This window comes from Apteryx mantelli, chromosome 14, assembly GCF_036417845.1.
Source record: "Apteryx mantelli isolate bAptMan1 chromosome 14, bAptMan1.hap1, whole genome shotgun sequence".
Lineage (NCBI taxonomy): Eukaryota > Metazoa > Chordata > Aves > Apterygiformes > Apterygidae > Apteryx > Apteryx mantelli.
This window is the reverse complement of record NC_089991.1, coordinates 15,962,745-15,984,908: the sequence shown is the minus strand read 5'-3', so window position 1 is coordinate 15,984,908 and position 22,164 is coordinate 15,962,745.

Here is a 22,164-nt window from a genome sequence, read left to right as displayed (position 1 = left end):
CCAGAAGGACAGCAGCTATGTACCAGTGAGGCCCAATATTGACTGTTTGGTCAGTTTTTACTCAGAGTTTATTCAATGAGTTCTTGCTAAAAACACACACACACAACACCTGGAAGCTTTTCTTCTCAAGCAAAAAATTTAGAGTGACATCCTCTGTGTTTGAAGTAAAAGAGAAAAGAGAATTCTGGACGGACTTTCTTTTCTCCCTCAGACACTGAAAGTATTCTTCAACCATTTGGAAGCAAGTGTACTGTAACGTCCTCTAAAAATCCTTCTCAAGAATACATATAAATAAAAATTCCTTGTACATTTGGTAACTTTACTCCTATAAAGGACACTAAGAGAGACCTGTGTTGAGGTAATACTGCAGTTATGCATTCCTAGGTAATGAGCTTTATCTCTCAGGATCAATTTTCCATTAATAGCATTCAGTGCTCCATCCAACTTTCAAATTAATCTGACCTGTGAACCTAGGGTGTTCTGAGGCTGCTTTTTAAACTACTGGAATGTAATGTCAACACAATGTAGAAAAAATTATTGCAGCAAGACTTTAATGATCAAACTGATGCTTACTGAAGAATTTTAAGGCAGCTTAATGGCAAGTAGATAGTGTAAATTCTGAAAAAACTAAAAGAAAAATAGAGAAATATTTTAAATACAGAGGCTTCTGCTGTTGCTGCCTAAGCTGTAGAGTCAGTGAGATAAGCAATCTAAAACTGCATTTATCAGGATTGTCCTGATAAAAGAAAAGTAAGTGTGCTGTGCTATTGATCTGCAAGAAGTTTATTTCTTCCACTCTGCAATGCTAAAGGAATCAATCTCTTAACTAAGGAAAAAATAACGGTATTGATAATCAAAATGATGGCTTAGCTTGTCCTTAGTAGGACAATGAGTGCAGTGTATTGGTAGTGTAATAACATAACTGCCAGGTTTGATTGTGTCTTTGACATGCCTGCTGGTAGGTTATGATTACTGAAATCAATTCTTGACAGTAAAAGAGACATCTCCAAAATGTTCAGTGGGACAAGCAAATTATTAGGAGACTAAATGCATTAATCTCTCAGTGTTGGGCATGCTATAGGTATGTTTTAGTACACGTGGTCCAAAGGGCTGAGAACACATTCAAGTGAATGCAAATGAAATAACTGTAGTCAATGTTAGCTTGAAGTATATTTCTAGCTGTATATCTGTATGTGTATATATGGATTTATATTCCTACCCCCTTTAATTTAATTTTTTTTTGCAACATGGTTTTTTAATGGACATTATTTTGGTTTAAGAATGCTACAGCAAAAAAAAAAAAAAGGTTTTTGGAAAAGGATGCTTGAACTTGAGTGACTAGCTTTGCCAGAATCCAGTATCTTGTTAAAGTAAACAAACTGTTCCTGCTTATCTAGAAATGTACAGCAAAAATATGAGAAACTCACCATTGTTTTGGGTTTTTTTCTTGCATTTCTAGTAAGGATGTAAATATCATCGAACGTCAATAAACTTTTGGAATAGCGAGGGTTTGGCTGTCATATATAAATTGTAACTATGGTAAGAGTCACATAGGAGTTAAAGATGCATACCAAAGAATTTAATTCTTGAAGATAATAAAAATACACTGGTAAATGTATTGTGTTCCAACAAAAATATTATCTCAAGGAAATAGTGTATCTTGTTATTGAAAAACGAAATTTGTGAGTGAAATAGGAAAGTAGAGGCATATTGAGAATAAGTACTGCAGACCTCTGGCCACAAGGGACTAGCCAAAAAGGATAATAATAGGGGAGTTATTGTTTAAAAAAAAAAAAAAAAAAAGGCACGCAGAGCTCTGGACAACTGAGAAAGCCCATCATCTACGTGAGTCATCAATGAACAGAGGCACTGCTTACAGCAAGTGAGATTACAGGCACCAGTCCCTAAACTCTTCACTCAACCCTGACCCACAGCAGTCAGCTTCCTTTAGCAACAGCTGCATAAGAATCAGACTTTTTTTTTTCCGTTTTCTCCACTCATGGTCTTAAAAGATGCAGCATGCTATTTAAATTAAGGGGATGATCTATCTTTACACCCATGGCAACGTAGAAGAAACAGAGGCACAGTCAAACCTAACAAAACAACATACTTGGGAGCTACAAAGAGCAACATAGGAACTACAGAAAGGTACAGACATACTAGGATTTCCACAACTGTGGCAAAAGCTACAACACCCATGTAATCAGCCACTGGAGAGTTCAGTTTACAGCTTTTGGAAAGCTCATAGAATTCTTCTCAAGCTGAGAGTATAACTACATGACAGATGTTAGTCAGATTGCTTACCATCACATAGTAGAATGCCTCAATACTACAGGGATACTTGTCCTTCTATCACTCCAATGTAGAGCATGGCAAAACATGCTTTACAGAACAGACTATAGTTTTAGCCTATAAAAGGGAAAAATACAAGATTTTTTTTCTGATTTGAGAAATCAACTTTATTTTTGTGTCTTTCATGAGCCAGGGGGATTTTTCCTTTTTCCTAGTAAATCAGATTTTCATCTCAGTATGTCTCTACAGAGTATTATGAACAGTAACCTATGTCATAAGACAAGGTGCATTTTCTAAACTCTGCTTCTAACAGTATTTTAGGTCTGGAGTATTTAATGCAGTATTTATCATGCAGTGAATCAAGAATTTCAGATAGTCCATTTCATTATGTACAGAATGGTCAAAAAAGCATTAGCTCTGGGGACAAAATTATGGTAATTCTTACCACAGAGTAGACAAAGATTATGTTTCAGGTAACTTTTAATTAGTTATTAGGATGATTATTAAAAATACATCAGGAAAATGTGACAAACGGGTAGTAAGCCTTTAAATATGAAGCCCAGAAAATGTCAAAAAGAGAGACCCATTGAAGAGCAGAGTTTTAGTGTGTCTCATAATGAGATGAATTCCCATTAAAAATGCTAAATGCACTACAGTAATTTAGCAGTTCTTCTTTTTGTGTCTCCATGGCACAATATGCCTTCTTTGAGATAGGAGAGGATGTAGCTAACATCACTTTTAACCTTTTCTGGATGTTTCATCTTAGAAAGTTTAGCTTTGAAGCCTGTTTGTATGAACACTCGGATGTCGAATCCTCTCTTCTTCCATTGAGAGGAAGGAGAGGATAACAGTTGTTACTCTTTTTACATAGAATGTATAACAGTTACTGCATCATACTCTTCACTAATAAGATTTTTTCTTAGCTGATATTCTTGATGGGTTTCAATGGTTATAAGGCAGTGAGAAACTTGGCACTATAAATACCTTTTGCTCCAACATTATATATGATTGAAGTGTTATTCTGAATATTATATGACATACATTCAGTTCATTGCAAGATAAATTTTTCCTTACAAACATACTCAATTGAATGAAGAAGCACAAAACTGGGAACATCAAAATTGCTTTAATGAAACTCTGTCTTACATGGGTTTTATTTATTATAGTTCCTGAAGATGATCTGTATTCAGGGATTCTGAGCTATAGCAGCTGATGGATTTTGATCATTACTTATAAAGACATAAAAAAATTACCAACGTAGACAAAGCCTATGCATTTACTTAGACATAATTACCCTGTCTAGTGCATAAAATGCTATTCCGCCCCACAGTTTTTAGAACTAACCACTACACTAATTCATTCATATTCTTCTGAGGTATCTGTTCATTTATTGAATTACCTTCAGTCTGTTTAAAGAAGATGGCTTATTTTGCCATCAAACAAAGTGAAGATGCTTTAACAGGTCTTTGCCATTCAGTGTTTCTCATTATGACAGCTGATGGAAAATTCAGAGTTTTTATAAAATGAATTAATGTATGCACTTGAAGGTCAGCATTTTTGTTACGGAAAGCCCTTCTTCATAATTTCCTCCAACAGAAGCAAAAATTGTCATCAGAGACTCTTAAATGTATGCTTAAACAAACACGCCTGACTGTTAGAATTTGCTAAATGACTGACTAATACTTCCTAAACAAAAGAAGCACTGCTGATAAATGTCATATCAAGCCAAACATCCAATACCGACATTCAAATCTAAACTTATTATTAAACAGAATAAATATTGCAGAGCTCAGATTCACTCTGTCCTAGGCACTGTCCCTTCATCATGCAGACTTTGTTCTGAATATTGATTTGGTGAATTTAATACACCCCTTCTCTGTGTCAAAAATTAAAATGTCACCATGAAGACAAAACCAGAAAAAGCCCAACAACATTACAATTCTTAATTCTTAATATGCCAAGAACCACTGAAATGGTTAGACACATCATCATCAATCACTTATCTCCCCCTCTCCCCCTCTACTCAGCCCTGGTGAGGCCACATCTGGAGTACTGCGTCCAGTTCTGGGCTCCCCAGTACAAGAGGGATGTGGCACTACTGGAGCAAGTCCAGCGAAGGGCCACAAAGATGATTAGGGGACTGGAGCATCTCTCTCATGAGGAAAGACTGAGAGAGCTGGGCCTGTTTAGCCTGGAGAAGAGAAGGCTGAGAGGAGATCTTATCAACGTGTACAAGTATCTGAAGGGAGGGTGTCGAGAGGATGGGACCAGACTCTTTTCAGTGGTGCCCAGCGACAGGACGCGAGGCAACGGGCACAAACTGAAACACAGACACTTCCATCTGAACATGAGGAAAAACTTTTTCACTGTGAGGGTGACAGAGCACTGGAACAGGTTGCCCTGAGAGGTGGTGGAGTCTCCTTCTCTGGAGATATTCAAAACGCGCCTGGATGCAATCCTGTGCAATGTGCTCTAGGTGACCCTGCTTGAGCAGGGGAGTTGGACTAGATGATCTCCAGAGGTCCCTTCCAACCTCAGCGATTCTGTGATTCTGTGATCTCCTGCCTTGCCCCAGAATGTTAAACACAGCTGAGGAAGGGGAAGGAGTTGACTCAAACTTTTTCAAAGCTTGTCTTTGACTCTTTTTCTCAGGAAAACCAGCTAAAGCATATAGATATTATCTATTTTTACACTGCCTAGTGCAATGGGGCCAGGGCATCTAAACATGCTTGTAATATAAATAATAAAGAGTAAATAACAATGACACATACTTTTAACTGCAGAAACTCATCAACCATGCTAAAACATATATCACATACACTGCTACCATCTCTCGCTGTTCGTTAAAAGAGAATGAATCCTAAGGGAGGTATCATTGAATACAGATATGTCTCCAATACACCAAATCATATCCTGAGCCTGCAGTAAAACTAATAAAACCATATTAAATACATTCCAAAAGTTCCCTTGGCTTAGTCCATGCCGCTTGGGCAATTTATAATTTAAAGGAGAATATGAGATTAGAGAGAGATGAAAACAGCGTGATCTAGAATTTGAAACAACAGTTTAACTGTTCTGTCACACTCGGGGGACATATTGGTTTACAATACATAGTACTGAGATTTGCTTATAGAGAATTCTGAAGTTCTCTGTATTTTCACTTTACTTTCACAATTTATATGTCCAGCAGTGTTGGGCTCCCCATAAAAGACAAATATATACTATTTATGAAATCAGTACAGTTAAAACCACTACATTTTAAAGATATCTATGTGCCACAGTGATCACATATACATGTATGTGTTATATCCACCCTAACAGTCAAAAGCAGCCTACTCTCTGGGCCGACGTGGCTTTTAAGTGGTGACGCCTGAGACACACACTCTGCCCTTGTCTGAGCTTTGAACTTTAAATGGTGTAACATTACAGTTTTATTATTTTAATCAAAGAGCTCAGCATGTGATCAATCAAAAGAGACTTTTACCATAAATATTGATTCTTTATTCATAAGTATGCAGATATTTTCAGCATGTATTTTCATCAAACCTTAAAACATTGCAAAAATTCCTTTGCAGGTTTTCTTAATGATTAAGATTTTATTAAGCCTTTTTTTGTCCAAGAGCAACATAGGTACTGAAGCTATCCTGGAGTTACATAGATAAACTCCCTTTCTGAGTAGGGCTGTTTTGCCACTTGAATTCTACCACAGGCCCACAGAACAATGTAACAGTATGCACAAGTGAAATACACAGCTGCTCTATAATCCAAAACATGTGAATATTCATATAAAAGACTGTCTGTACTTCCCTTTCAAAAAAATATAACTCTGCATACTTTCCTCTCAGCTAGAAGTCTGTAAGTAGAACTAGTCAGATAAAAAGCTTGTTATTACTACAACTGACAGCTTCATACATAGATTTTTTCCCCCTATATTTCGTTCCAAATACAAAATTTCACTTGAATTGACTCTGGCTCAACAAAACCACCTTATCAGAGTTAAGTCCAGCCCTTTAGATGGAACTGATTGGTAAATGCTAAAGCTTGTTGTTTTAGAAGGAATACCTCCCTCTGGAGCTAACAAAGAAGGAGGTCTATTTGGGGTAATCAAATCTTTTCAAAACTTTGCTCATTTTTATGAAAACTACCAAGGAAGAGTAATCTAAAAAGTATGCAAAAATCTAGATAACATTTTCATATAGAAAGAAATAATTACAGCATGCTGTATTTTGAGCTACACCAGGGAAGCCATTCAGATTTACTCTTTCAGATTAGCAACTTGCATCAGGGAAGGTGAGAGGAAAAATAAACTGGCATATATTGTAGCATCAAAATCTGTGAACACTCTCTTCCAGTATATCTAAAGTGTTAAAAATCTTGGGAACTCTTAAAATAAGACTATTTTTATTAATATGTTTCAATATGCTAAGGAACAGATTTTGCCAAAGTCATCTTAATCTAACATCAGCTGAATCTCTTTCAAGACTAAGCCATACACCATTTCTGTTTTTTTTCCAGAGCAACTACTGGACTTTTTAGTAGGATGGAACTTTTCAACTGGAAGGAAAGTACTCTTATCGGTTATTCAAATAAACACATGGAATGGATGCTGGCTGTATTTTGCTATCTGAAGATTTCAAAAGCAAATCTTACTGTAATTTTAAGAGATACTCTTATCCTAGTCTTAGAATAAGCTGCTTTTCACACTTACACAGTATCATATAACAGTGGAGTGGGGGATTTCTCAGTGCTTTTCATTTGTTCAAGAACGAGACATAAAAACTATGTGCTGTAGATGACTACTGCATTGTCAGCTAATGTCTGAAAGCTGGTAGGAAAATCTGCATCTTTGAGTACTATGGAGCCTGTATAGAAGGAACTGCTGAAAGTTAATTTCTGCCTGGGCTTATCATGTTGACCTGGCAGAAATTCAGGCCTTCTGTTCTTTGAGTCCTTCTGTAAGAATCTCCACACGAGAAAACAGCGGCACTGAAGGAAAGCTTAATTCCACACTGTCCCCCTCCAGACCACTCAGCACTGCTTCAAAGCAAGCAGAAGCATCGCACCCTGGCCTAGCAATGATGAGGGAGCACTGTGTCCTCTTAACATTCCCTAATGATCTAGCCCAATGAACCTACAATAAAATCATGGACTCATGAAAAATCATGGAGACTCACCCATTCTATAAGTATTTATTCAAGCAAATCCTTGGCTTCTCTGCTGTGTAGGCTCTAGTTCTATCATCACTTGCTGCTGAGCCACAAAAGAGATCCAAAATCAGAGGGAAAAGACTTCTTAGACACGTTATCAATTCTCTCAGCTGCCTACATCCTCAGAACCTGTAATATTGGCAGTACATTTTAGCATGGACTACAGCTTCCTTACACACCTTTATCAGCATAGGCAGTCACAGATAGCCAGCTGCACCGTATCAGGGCAGCACCTCCTCAGAATCATTGCTGCTTTTTCAGGGCCTGCACTGCACTGTCTTTCTTTTTTCCTTTTATCCTGAGTATTTCATAAACATGATACATTTGGATACCTGTACCAACTTCATTCCTGTTTTCTCATGGGTGAAATCTGGCTTCACTGTAGACTACAGGAGCTTTGCCACATAATGGAAGAGAGCCAGTATTTCATTCCAATTTCTGTATTTCCTTCCCAATAACCTCTCACATTGAAAGAGACCAATTAGCTTTCACTGTTAGGATCCTAGAAAACTAGCTTAACATGATTAAGAAATTTGTATTTGAAATACTTATAATAAAAAATACAAAAATTACCTACCTAGTGTAATTGAGCTTGAACAGTTGAAGAGCAAAAGCAAAAAGATGAGATAAAAGGCCACTTTTCCTCTGAATACCTTAAATCTGCTCTGAAAAATAACAAGTGGTGGTAACCAACATTAATGTAGTCTGTCTCCACCTTGTAAGGTGCGGATATCTGTGATGTTAAACATCACCATTATCATTTAAATTGTAGTCTGTATACACGAGAGAATTGTGGTCTTCATCTACCAGCACAGCTTCATTTTGTATCACGTTAATGCACTGTAATGTCTACAGTACTCAAGCACTGAAGATATGATAGGAGATGAACAGTGGCCAAAGAAATATATCTGGGATCATTTTAAAATTTGTGTTAAAATCTCTTCTCCCCTCTCAGCCAAATTTGCAGCAAACTCTCTTCTCACATAGGGGAAAGCAGAACATGACACTGAGCAGAAGAGTTTTACTAGTATTACTAGTGAAACCCCGTTCTCCTCAAAAGCTAACTGTCACGTTTTCTGTCTGCTGTACTGGTCTCCTAATTTCAGTGAAAGTCGTGGCTCAGAAATACCCAAGAGCAGTAGAAGGAATATTTGCCAGCCTCAACTCTACTTCCATCTTCATTCTTGCTATTCAATACGTTTAGCTGAAGTCAATTTCTTAAAGAATCAAGGAATTTCCTAAGAGGAAACTGAACCAAACTAAGAATGACCATAACAAATAGCTCTTTAGTTTAAATGAGTCGGTGAACGTTTAACAATTATTAAGACAATGAAGGGATAAAGTGAAAGCGAAAGTGAGCAAAATAATGGAAACAAGCTTCTTAGCTAATTCTATCATAGTTTTTATGGGATTCAGTTGAATGTATAAGGCTCTTCTGAAAGAGAGGTCAGTAAGCTACATGAGAAATTTAATATGAAATTCAGTGATGTGAGTCTGTTGTCTTACAAAGTGTTTAACATGTGAAATCCCTTTCCTGATATTATCGTCTTGCAGCTAACACCACAGTGCTTCCCTAGAAGATCCTAGCTTCCAGGCTTGTAGTTGGCCTAGAAGTGACTGAGAGACTTTGTTCACCTTAACAGTCTTTGGGAGGGCAGAAATTCACACACGTATGCTGCCCTTTCACATGTACAAATGATTTCCATCATTTAGGAACTTCTCCATAGTTAATAAAGGCTTCAGGTCTGCCTGCTTAAGTAATGTTAGCTACACAGTTGAGAGACCAAAATACCTACAGCAGAGAGACCAAAGTCCCAGCAGCAGTCCCTCAGCAAACAGATTTAAGGAAACTCATCCCTGTGAAGTGATTGCTAACTTCTGGTTAATTACTGTTTCTCTCTGAGGTCTGTATAGTAATTATCAGTTTTGTTTAAGATGCAAAATATTAATCCCCTAAAATTCCAGTGATGAGGACTTTTTCCTTCTGGGTTTCCCAGCTAGTTTTCAGGTTTTTGTGGGGTATACAAGCTATTCAAACTAGACAGATTCTGTCATCGTGGCAGTTAATTGGCCCAGAATCATCTAAAGAGCCTATATCCAATACACTGTCCCTACTTAAATAAGACTCAGCTTCTCTGGAGGGAGTAGTACATGTTCATGGAAAACAGGTTGACAGCAGAATCCATGAGTTAGATTTTCTCCCAGCCAGTCACCTTGCCTCTCTACACACCTTTTAATTAGTCATTGCTCATTGAATGAGGGATTGGTCCTTTCGTATTGCTAATAAGCATTCATACTTCTATTTTTAAACAAGATAAAATCTTTGCTGTTTAACCAGAAGCAAGTTACTGCATCATCAAATCTCACTCCTTTGATTTATACTGCCTCTCTTGCTCTATCTTTGTACAGCACCTACTACAATAGAGGACTGATCTCAGCTAAAAGCACTCATAACTTACCACTAACGTTATCGACGTGAAGTGGAGAGAAGTTAAGACCATCACGGTTGCCCAAAAAGGTTGTGGAGGCTCCATCCTTGGAGATATTCAAAACCTGACTGGACACAGTCCTAGGCAACCTGCTCTAGGTGACCCTGCTTGAGCAAGGAGTTTGGACTGGATGATCTCCAGAGGTGCCTTCCAACCCCAACTATTCTATGATTACACTCAAGGTTGAAATTGTCTTCTACAGAAAGGTTTTAAATATTGAGGGCTGCCAATCCAACACCTTCAAGAGCAGCATGTTTTGCTAAAAAAGAATTAAATACATCCCCCAACAGTTACTAACACATAAAAGACTAATTCTAACTAGATTGTCACAGCTTTAAACATGTGGATGACCCATAATTCTACAATTATTTTCCATTATAGCAGTAAATCTCTTGATGACACAATCAACAACAAATAGTTTATGAAGCACTATATTTTTTGCATATTCAGTCTTCCAGCTGAATAGCTCATCTCTTTTGGTACTTTTAATCTTCTGAATGAGGCCATTGTCACACATTTCATTGGTATTGTAAGAAACATACAAAATCACTGTTTACCATCCCCACAATTTTCTTGTCTGCTGTTTGCGATGTTCGTCTGCTCCTTAAATACTTTAAAATCCTTTAGTTGAGATGTACAGAGTCACCTGATGACAATTTTTCCTCAATTTTCTATTGCTTTCTTTCTTGTTTAAACTACTTAATTTCCTCATCTGCCGCATCCTTTATACTAAGTGCTTTCTGTTTATCCTCATGCCTGTTCTTAACAGAGGTTGTTAGGTTCCCTTCCCACTTTCTTTAAGAACATTGACTTACCGTTTTATATCTAACATTTATATTCTACTGAAATGAATAATTATATCCCACTGTTGCTTAAATACTTTCCAGAATTCCAGTCAATCAATGATTCCAACCAACTTTAAGACATTCTCCTTCTGTTTGATCAATGATATTCAATGATATTCAAATATTTGGTACCACTCTTCTCAACGATCCTGGAGTACCTGCCCTGTCTGATGCTATTATGAAATCCGTGGGCTGCAAATGTACATTTACCTGAAATTTATGTACAATGCCTGTCTTTTTTTTGCAGGAGTAACTCCTCCACTCCAAAGTCTTCCATGTACTATTAAATTGTAAAGAAACATTCTTTCACTTACTCTGTGCTTTTTATTGCATTAACTCAAGCAAATGAAATATTCTAACTACTGCTATTTAAAATAATGCTACTCAAAGATTTCCTGATCTGACTTCATGTTACATTCTCCCACGACATAAGTCACTGATACAGTGACTTTCAGTATGTTTTGGACTGAGCACTAGGAGACTGGGATTCACTCTGCCTCTGCTCCATGCTCCCTGCTCTTTGAAAAAGGTAAAACCAGTGGAGAGAATTTGATAGAAAAGTATAAAATCACACAGTCTGGAGAAAATATACATAGATTTAACTATCTTTCACAAGACACAACTTGGGTAACAATCAGAAATGAGGAGGTAGCAGGTTTAAACAAAAGGAAAAAAAATGTGAACACTGCAAAAGTAGCCTTTTCTGTGGTAAGTGATGTAGTAGAAATGCTACTAGTTGCAATGTCCATGGCATCTACATCACACACATCTGCACTGATCCACAGTAAGCACTTCGTAAGAGATTGCCATCTAGGGAGGACAATGACTTTCCATTTTGTTTCTGAAATTCCAGATATTCATCTAGGATAGACCTCATATAATTTAGGTTAACTTAGTATTTAAATTTTTATTTATTTATTTATTTATGTAGTCTTCCACACATGCATGTATACAATACACAAATATACACACAAACATTCACAACTGCATTGCTCACACGTTGCATCGTACAAATTTCTTTTCATGTAAAAATCCTCTCAGGTCATCTGTTTGGTATGAAACACGCAAAATTTCAGAGAAACATCTATTTTATTCTCAAATAAACAAACTTCAGTGTAGCTCTGCCCACTAAGAAAAGCCAGCTATTACTATTTTTTTTTTAATTGTATTGCACTAACAAATGTGGAATAAATCTTAAATATAATAAATATAAATAAATCTTAAAAATAAAAATCTAAGGATGATACTACAAAATTACTGCTTAGTCCAATCAGCTTTGTCTTTGTATAGGTATATCAAAATAAACTATTCCATGTATACAAGCCACCAAATGTATTAAATGGCACGTAGTTTTTTGTTGACACTGGCACTTGTGCATTATTATTGTATTTGTCAATGGCATTTAGAGCAGCTGGCTTTTTGAAATAAAGCATGTATTCTATAGAAGTATCATTAAGAGCAACTGAATTGCCCTTCATCTGTTTTGGGGGCTCTCAGGACTCAAAAGTGGTGTCTGGAAGCTTTATAAGCATTAGCTGGCTTTCTGTTTTGTTCTGCTTAGGCAGCCTTGTTTGTATTTTCATATATTGGAGTCAAAGACATAAGGATTTCCAGTAACAACCTTCTTCTGATAAAACTCATCTTTTTCTGCTGCTTCTTATTTCCTAGTAAGCGAGGAAAAATTTCTTTACAGCCATAAGCTTACTTAAATCAATAGTGACTTCTCCATGTACAGCAGTGCTCAGTCGTCTGTTCATCAAAATGTCTGCTTAATAGCTGCATTGACTGTCAGTGGGAACACTTGCCTGTCCAAGTAAAGTACTTAGCTCAGTGCTGTAGTGAAATGGGACCTATTTCTTTATAACACAAATATGCCAAATATTCATGTTTTTAGGCTTATTGGTATCAGGGGCAGAGTCTGGTTTCTGTATTTGTGATGGCAGCAATGCTACACTTGAAGTGAAGACAGCTGGCAGTTTCTAATAACTGGACAGCTTGTTGCCCATACCACAGTAAGTGCCACCCGACCATCCATCCAAAATTCCCTGGTTCTTGCTTCCCAGGAAACCGCCCTGAGCTTGCAGGCTGGGCTCAGTCCCAGCCATGTGTCCATTCAGCTATCACTGGTCTCTCTGTCCAGACAGCTTGCAAAGTGATTACTACATAACTATGAATTACACGCCTTGAACACAGTCAGTTCTCTTTGGCAGTCCCACTATTCCCTGTCTGGGCCTTCTGGCTCTTTTGACCTCCACTCCCTGGACAGCATTTTATATCATTCTTACTGGATATTTAACTTCTCATTTTCCTTGCATACTGCTCCAGACAGCCAATCCAGTTCTTGCTGACTTCATCCTGCCAGCTAATCCCTGCTGGGCCAGGCTAAGGATATGCTCCTGACATATGGTTAGCTGGCAAAAGAGGCATGCACACATTTTGGTGAACATCTGGAGGGAATACCCCAAGCATAATGATTTTGGCTGGACAACGAGAAGTGCTCATTATTGTATCACTTGAAGCCAGCATGTTCAACTGGGCATTTTCAAGGCCAGGTTACAGTGCCCAGAGCAATGCAAGCACTGCACAGAGCTGTCACTGGCAAGAAAAGACACTAGCTGGAGTCTACTAATGCCTGGCTTTATGCTCCTTCTTTAAAAACGCGGTACTCACCAGCTCCCCAAGCATCAAAATCCTCCTCACCACACATTATTAGAGAATAACTTTTATCAGAAAGAAAAAAGTGAGAGGCACATCTCAGTGAGATGCCAGTGTCTGCTCAGGTCATCCCATGGAATAAGCAAGAAGCTTCATGGACATTTGGGGAGCACTTACAGAGGATCTCAGTTCTACAGTGATCCTAGGGAAAACTGCAGATGCTGAAGGAGACAAGCCAAAAATTCATCCCAAGAATCGCTTCCTGTCACGTTTACTAATATTTTGGGGAAATTTTTCCTATAAAGAATAAGGGATTTCCCTACAGTTCACCAATTTATTTGAAGTTACGGCAGATTTTTCTCTATCCTGGGACGTGATCAGCCCTTGCTAAGGACAGAAGGGATTTATCCTGCTGTTTGCCATTTTTCTTCACTCACTGGCCATCTCCATTCACCATATGCATCTCAATGTTCTCACTGGATAAATGTCAATGTCTTTTTAAAATGGAAATTCATGCATCAAGTGTTAAATGCTCTGAAGTACTACACAGATGATTCTACCTATGTGGTCACGCAGCTTTGGGGATTTGTTACATAAGATATGTAAATGTTCTCTTCTAATGCATAATGTAATTTGTAAAAAGATCACAATTTTCACAGATTGGAATCAAAAAATACATATAAACTGAACTATGAATTTGCCTTGTAAAGAATATGGTTCCTTCAGTCCACACCGACAGAAATCAGGTCTTTTGGAGAACTGTGGGTGGGAGAAGGGAGGGAGGGAGGGAGTGGCTGGTTTCTGCTTTCTCTTGAATGAGGCTGTTTCTGCGGAAATAAATGATATGATTGACCAGACCGTCCATGTCTGGTTGCTCACTCTTTTTCTTTGTTAGAGGGTGGCAGTGAAGTCTCTAGCTATTAATCAAACAGGCCTTACTTCATTAGCTTCTTAACACTCACCTGAATCATTTCCCACTCTTGACAGAGGATGCTGTGTCACACAGCAGGAATTTCAGTCAGGCAGGGCAAGCTTTACCCTTCACATCGGCAACTGCCTATACATCTCTGTTGACATTAATTATGCCAGTGGGCCCTTCAAATCTCATTTTCATACATGAGGCATCCCCTCTACTGCCCTCCCTTCTTTATTCAGGACATCAAAATTGTTTCAGCTCACAACCTAGAAAACTGGCCTAGAGAATTAGAGGTCCACTACTACACATGGCAATCTGGTAGCAGAACAAGAGAAACAAAAGTGCCCAATTTCCAGCACTGGACCTAGGTACTTTAATTAAGATCCAGTTTTCCTATGGTAAATAAATACAGGACAGAGACGGAAGGTGGGAGGGAGACAGAGGGAGGGAGGGAGATGGAAGGCGGGAGACGGATGGGGGGGGAGGGTAGAAAGTTATACCTTTGCCTTGCAAGTAGCATTTTTGTTGTAGTATACCCTTTGTTTTCTTAGATTACTGTTGTTTGATAGTTCAAAAAGCACGTTCGCTCCTTATTAAAGTCAATAGATTGCTAGTCAGTAAGTCTAGAGGTCTGTTTTCATGTAGTCCACTTAACAGAACACAATCAAGAAGGCACTGCTATTGCCAAGGGTTCTGCTACAGTATTGAAGACAAGAAGCAATCTCCACAAGCCAATAAAACGGCACCCTCTATTCCCCAAATCACAAGGGTAGAGTGCTACATTCAGATTACTTTAAACCAGCAAAGAGAAAGAAAACAAAAAAACCAAACCTTTGTCAATGCAGTCCATAAAATTAACCAGGCAAAAAAAACCCTTCAATTAGATTAGCAGTCCTCTGACCCTAGGAATTTCGGATAAATGACACAAGAATCAAAATTCCATAGTGTCAGTTTGACACACCTCATATAGTTCCACAATGTACGAAGCAGCCCAGGTTATCAGCAGCTGACCACAATAAAAATAGCTACAGGTGTGGCAAAGATGTGACAGTATACGGCATTATATTTCCTTTCCTCTAGGATTCTGGACTGCTATCACTAATGAGGTTATCCTTCCAGTTATGCAAATTTGCAAGGTTCATAAATGTAAAAGGTTCATGCCACATGACAATATTCACCTTGCATTTTGCAGAACCAACTCAACAAAATGGCACAATCTTGCAATGGTATGCAGCATGCATGGCAGTATGGGCATTCAAGCACGGCCAGAAACAACACTATCTTGACTAGATCCATCCAAGTTACAGCATTCGCTACCATTACTCTACAGCTACTAGAAGTGTAACTGATTTCTTCACAGTCCCATGCTCCTTCCATACATCTTCACAAACCACATGAAAGGAGAATTTTAATCCTCAGACTGACTACGACTGTCAGAGCTTCTGACGTTATTACTTTTAGGGCCTGATGAACCATGAATATGAAATGGACAGTAATAGGCTCTTGAAACCAACATATTCTCTGCCCTCTTCAAAGAAATGTATGGGAACATGTATGCCAGCCATAATCACACAGAACTGAGATAGCTCATTAAATTTCTAGTGTATTCCAGATACACAAGAAGTAGCAGCAAAACTACAGGAGTCCAGCAAACATACATTTGGAGAAAAGATGACCTCCATCCCATAACTGTGAAAGAGGCAGCATGTTATGCCACTGCCACTGATTCTGAAAACAGTTATATCATAGATCTAGTAAGTGAAGCTTGACAACAGCTAGAGACTAGCAAATGCTGTACCTATAGATAAAAACGGAAGCCTCAACAGACCTGTTAGAATGGTCTCACGTCTTTAAAGAAAAAATTTGAGAAAAAGAGTATAGACATACAGATGAGAAAAATGCAACATGTGTTTACCAATAACAGATCAAACCAGACTAATTCAGTCGGGTCTGAGTACCACCTGGATTAGTCTGCCTTGATCTGTAATCCAATAACTACAGTGACTTTTTAGAAGATATGTTAGATGTCCCATCTGAACTTCATTACATTTGAATGGAAGGCTGGAAATGAAGATTAACAGAGAACTGTAAATAAAGCAACTGGCCTAGCTGTGGCAGGTGGATAGATCTGAAAGCAAAGCAAAGCAATCCTACTGGAATCCGTCAAAATCTACGATCTTATTTAACATTTTCATCAATTGCATTGCCATACAAAGTAGATGCAGTACTAATGAGATGGGTTGATGTGAGGAGATATCATCAGAATAGAACAGGACTGAGATATATACACTAATGTTGAAAGATAGAAATAGAAATAAGATACTCCAAAGCACAAGGTGAAACATGTAAGAAATAAAAGCAAGAAATTCCACCCTAAACTGGGATATAACTCATCTCTTAAAAAGGCAGAGAAGACAGACATATATGCATGAGCTGATAATTTTCCTCTGAAATGGAGTCATAAAAAACAACAAAAGCAATCTATGGATGTCTCATCTGAGATATTTCCAGCAGAGGTAGGGAGATACTGGGCCAGTATCCAAAACACTAGTAAGAATATTCAATAGTACATGTTCTACTCTGGTCACCCATGCAAAAAAACCCAGCTCACTGAAACTAGGACATGTGCAAAGACCATTGCTTGGATGAGCATGTCCTGTCTTTTTACAGACCAAAAAACTCTCTGCTCATTCAGACTACCAAAGTGAGTTCTGGGAAGGGATGTGGTATCTTTTGATAAAAGCCACACAGAGCTAAAAGCAGGGAGAAAACAATTATTTAACCTGAAGCCCAGTGCTGTCACAAAAACACATGGGTAAAAATGCCCAGGAACAAACAAAAAATGAGAAGTGAAGATCCCTAACCACATGCAATCTCTTTGTTGTTGTTGTTGAGAAATTTCATTCTGCTTATTTTAGTAGTGTTTACAATGCCTGAAACTCAATCTCCTACACATGCACAACTAATCTATGTGGGCATTGCAAGTCCATTATAATCCGAATGCCTGGGTCTTGCTAAACATGCGGATCAGACTGCCCAGGTCCATTGGTCTACCATGCCTTGAAGATATTGTGCAGGTGCAGTTCTTTGGTACATTCTGAGAAGTTACTCTTTGAGAGTGCCAGGGGGTTTTCACACCAGCCAAGTAGCAAATCTACCAAATCAGAGCAGTTAGGTTACTGAATCCAATCAGAGTAACAGAAATAAAAGAAGAAATCACATGTAAGAATCTGGAACTAGACTGTTGTTGAAAGAAATTAGATGTGTGGTCCTCAGAGAAGGGTCAGAACTCAGTGAAGTGCGAGTTTCATGCTACTCCGGTGCCCTATGACTAGCTATTATCATAACAGCTCGTTCACAGTTAAAAGGACTTCTCCAAAGGATAAGGACCTCTGGCCCTTCGGCAAAGGCCCCCAGAGCACTCAGGATTATACAAGTTTTGTTAGTGAGTCAGACCTTTGTTAAGAAGAGACATGGAGTGCTCACACACTTCTCAAGTTCCTTCATCTCATATTTATTATTTTAGCTTTCTTTTCACCATACTAAAAACTCAGGTACAACTCTTAACAGAGACTTCTCATTAACCCCCACCTCAAAATACTACTTATTAAAGGAGAGGACACCGCATTGCTTGAAATAGAGAAGTAAAAGGAAGTAAGAAGAGTGGCAAAACTGAAGATGTTTCCCATGTCACTGCAATTAAAATGCTCATGGATGAGGCCAATCACTAGAAAAGGGCCAGGCAAGAATTTGGTCTATTCATGGAGAGAGTAAGAGCTACAAATGAGAATTATAAGCAAAAGACAGTTGTGGTTTTTTTAATATTGCTCAGTCTGAGATATTAGATTTATTTAACAGTGTACAATTCAGTGAGAGAAAACAAGCCAGTTATAAAGCTGTGTTACAGAGATCTGAAGAATACCGCATTCCATGTAGGGATGAAACTTCTAAAAGATCTAAGTTCCATATGAGAAATCAAAATAGAGCAAAACTTTTAAAGCATAAAAGTTTTGAGACTTTTCAATCAGATGTATAGTTTTGGAAGGCTTCTAGAATCCCTAATTCAAGAACTGTGTGTAATGGAAATCAGAGATCTAAAAGCTGGAAAAAAAATAAAGATAGAAAATGCTGACCAAAATGTAGAGAGGGGCAATGTAGAGAGGAATTGCCAGGTGGAAAATGTGCTCAAATCAAGTAAGTTTTGATGGAAAAAGCTAGACATAGCCACCATGGGTTAGATTACAAAGTAAATAATCTGTGCAACACGGAAATGTGTGACAAACTGAAACATTTCTGGGAAGAATGTGGACAATGTAAGCAGCATGATTGTTCAGGCAGCATCAAGAAAGTATTCACAAGGTATAAATGTAAACCCAAGCAGTGCCCTGTCTTTGTAAAGAGTTATTACATTTGTGATAAGCCAGATCACATTGCAAAAGATAAGGAAAAAGATACTCTTAAAAAGACAAACAAATGCACAGCAATGAGGATCTAATCAGCAATAACGAAGAATTATTTCTGGGAATTTGTTAGAAGATAAATACAGCTCGGGATTGGAATACAGCCCTGAACAGCATAATTGTATGACTGAGAAGCCAGCAGGGCTCCTTCAAATGCAAAATATAAAAGATACAGACTTCCTGATGATCATGCATACCACTATCTGCTACCCCACTTGGTGTGGGTCCTTGAACAACATCAACAGGCCAGTTAGCCAGATCTTTTCTGAATCACACCTCGAGACTGTGTCTATCTGGGGAGAGGGAAAAAGGAAAATTGAAAGTCAAGAAAATTTTCCTCCCCGCTAGAAAATACTACACAGAGCTGTTCAATAGCCTTGATTCTGCACATGCTTTACTCCACAAAAACTCCTGGAACCCTACAGGAATTCTGCAAAACATTTTTGCATGGATTTACTTTCCCTGATCGTCTCATAAGCTTATGGTTTTCATTCCATGAACATCATGGATGGAATAGCAGGAACACAACCATTTGAAATGCCAGATTGCTTGGACATTGAATTCAAAGATTCTTTTTCTCTAGCTATTAACATCTGAAAGCCCTGCCAGACTTGGAGAAATGCCCTATTTTATAGAAATCCTCTGTTTGGTTAATGGAAAAATACACCCTTATGCCCCCAATCCATTTTGGTGTGTGAAAGCATAGACATTTCATCCCAATAGAGCTTCAGAGCACAACACTAAATTTTGTACGCTCTTAGCATGATTACTTGCAATTATGGCATATGTATTATAGTGAATCCCAAGTAAATTATGAACTCTGTACATTACAAAGGAACTGTGAAACGCTGATTGATTTGGACAGTTTGTAGTTAATTAAGTTCATTTCTAATTCTCTCTCTTCACACAATTTCAAAGCATTCTGTATTGAAAGCCCATTTTCAATTAGTAAGGAGGATGAAACAAAAAAGAATTAATTATAAAAGTGGCAATCCCCATTTAAATCTTCATAGTGCAGCAATTATTTATGTTAAGTGTTGAGAAATTGGAGAGTTGTACTTGTCTAATACTGTTTTTTCCTTGATATATATATAACATATATTAAATCTGTACAAAGTAGTGGGATAGCAATTTTTAAAGCAAGGACTAAATTATTGCTCACAAACTTGCACAGAGCTCCAAGAGATAGAAAAATGTCTGTACTTGGCTACAGCCAAATTAAGTGCTTTGGCTTGATTCTTCTCACCGCTATCCCACTTCTACCTAAGGTAATTCCATTATTTGGACTGAAGCAGACATCTCTGCTGAAAAAGTGGTAAAGAAATTGTAATATCAGTAGAACTTCATGCTGGGGAACAACTACCTTAAAGTAGTAACCCAGTTTTCTCCCACAGTTTGCCACTGCCCTGAGATGTGTAAACCACTATTTCAAGTTATCATGGGGAAAAATGGGAAGAAAAGCTTTCTGATATGCTTCTCTAAAGTCCTTTTGATGGGTACATACTCAAACCTTTTGATCAGGTGGTTCGTGATAATTTTCAGAGCTTGGTAAGGGAAGAATGCTGCACTGTCTCCTTACAGAACCGTTCCAAGCGCCCCTTCCCAAACTGCTTTTAGAAAGAAGTATAAATAACCCCATACATTTAACTTCCGGCAACAAAGACAGAAAAATTTGGGGCTCATCCCTTGAACTGCAAGTGCTATTATTCTACAACACAGACCACCTTTTAGCACATTAACACCTCTCATTCATACAGAACAAATACCTCCAATAATCATTAGAAAGAGAGGGAGGAAAAGCCCAAGTGCATTTAGTGTTGTCAGTTAAAAATGACGTATCTTAATTTGCTGATTGTACTGTCTTCATCTCTATCAGACACTGTCATGTTTATCATAAGATGTTAGCTGTAACTGCAGATGCACAGTGCTGTAAAGCAACTTTGTTAACTTCATTTACTGGATTTTAAACTGTCATCTATTGGCCATTTGTCATTGGCAATGACTTCCTGCCCTATGGCCAAGATTACTGCTTTAGCCATCGGTACTTGCTTCATTGCCCGTTTCATGGTGGGCTCCTTCTCCCTCTCCTTTTGCTTGCCATTTTGGTAGCAGGGTTCCTAACAACAGAGCAACCGCGCAGGAGCAGGAGGAAAATGAGGGACACTAGAAAACAGAATATACAACTCAGGGAAAGACTGCAGAGGAAAAAACACTGAAATGAGACAGGCCCAAATCTTTTGTGTTCCTGAGCTATCAGCAGTATTTTGTGATGTTCTCAGCTATCATCAAGTCTGCAGGACTGAAAAGTCTGTTCCTCACAGCACTGAGGATTTTTTTTTTTTTAAGCACTGTTTTCAACATATCAGAAGATAATTTAGCATAGACAACACCAGGACTCTGTGCTGGGGTTTCAATGTGGCTGCAGCTGACAGTGTCAGACTAGCTGGACTCTGTAACAGCATGAAAATGGGTACGAGAGAACCTTCGGGGGTATTATGAGATACACTGCAAAAAGTTGCCTTGCTTTTTCTTTTTTCCCTCTTCAGCTGGTTTTCTTCGTTTAAGATTCTGTCACCAATTCATAAAAAGACTTAAACTGGTGTGAAATTTTAAACAAGTGTAAAGACCCATAAAAGGTGATTTCAATTTTGATTTTCAATTTTATTTTAGACCAAGTACTTTACTAAAAGAAAATGACAATTATGTCATTTGGGGAGAAAATATCTCAGCAATGGCACAATCTATTTTTTCTAAGCTTGTCTGTGCAACCAATGGAACTATGAATATTTTAGAGGATATCATTATTGCTTTTTATTCTATTGAAGGATAAATTATGAGAAATGTGTGGATTCTTTTTAAACTCCCACACTGGGAGCTGCACACACGCTTACGTTGTTTGCTGAGTCACACAATTACACAGTTGATTCTTACTATCGACCAACCAGACTTTTTTCTTCTCAACCCAATACACAGTTTAGAAACGTTGCAGTTGTGCATGCTGTCAGAACTACCTGGGTGAAGCGAGGTGTTATGCCTTCCATTTCCAATCCCCATAGCCCTCCTCAGGAATAACCCTCACACACCCTCACGCTCTGCCCAATTTCAATAATTTACTCAGCTAATTCTGTCCCTGCTTAGGAACATGAATTCCTTTAAATGCATCCCACCAGATGATGCAATATCACATCCACAGGAGAACAAGAGTTACGATCATCACAACCGTCTGAATTTATGATCTACTTTAACAGACTAACTACCAGTCATGAATGACATATGCACTCCAGCTTGACTTCACAACAA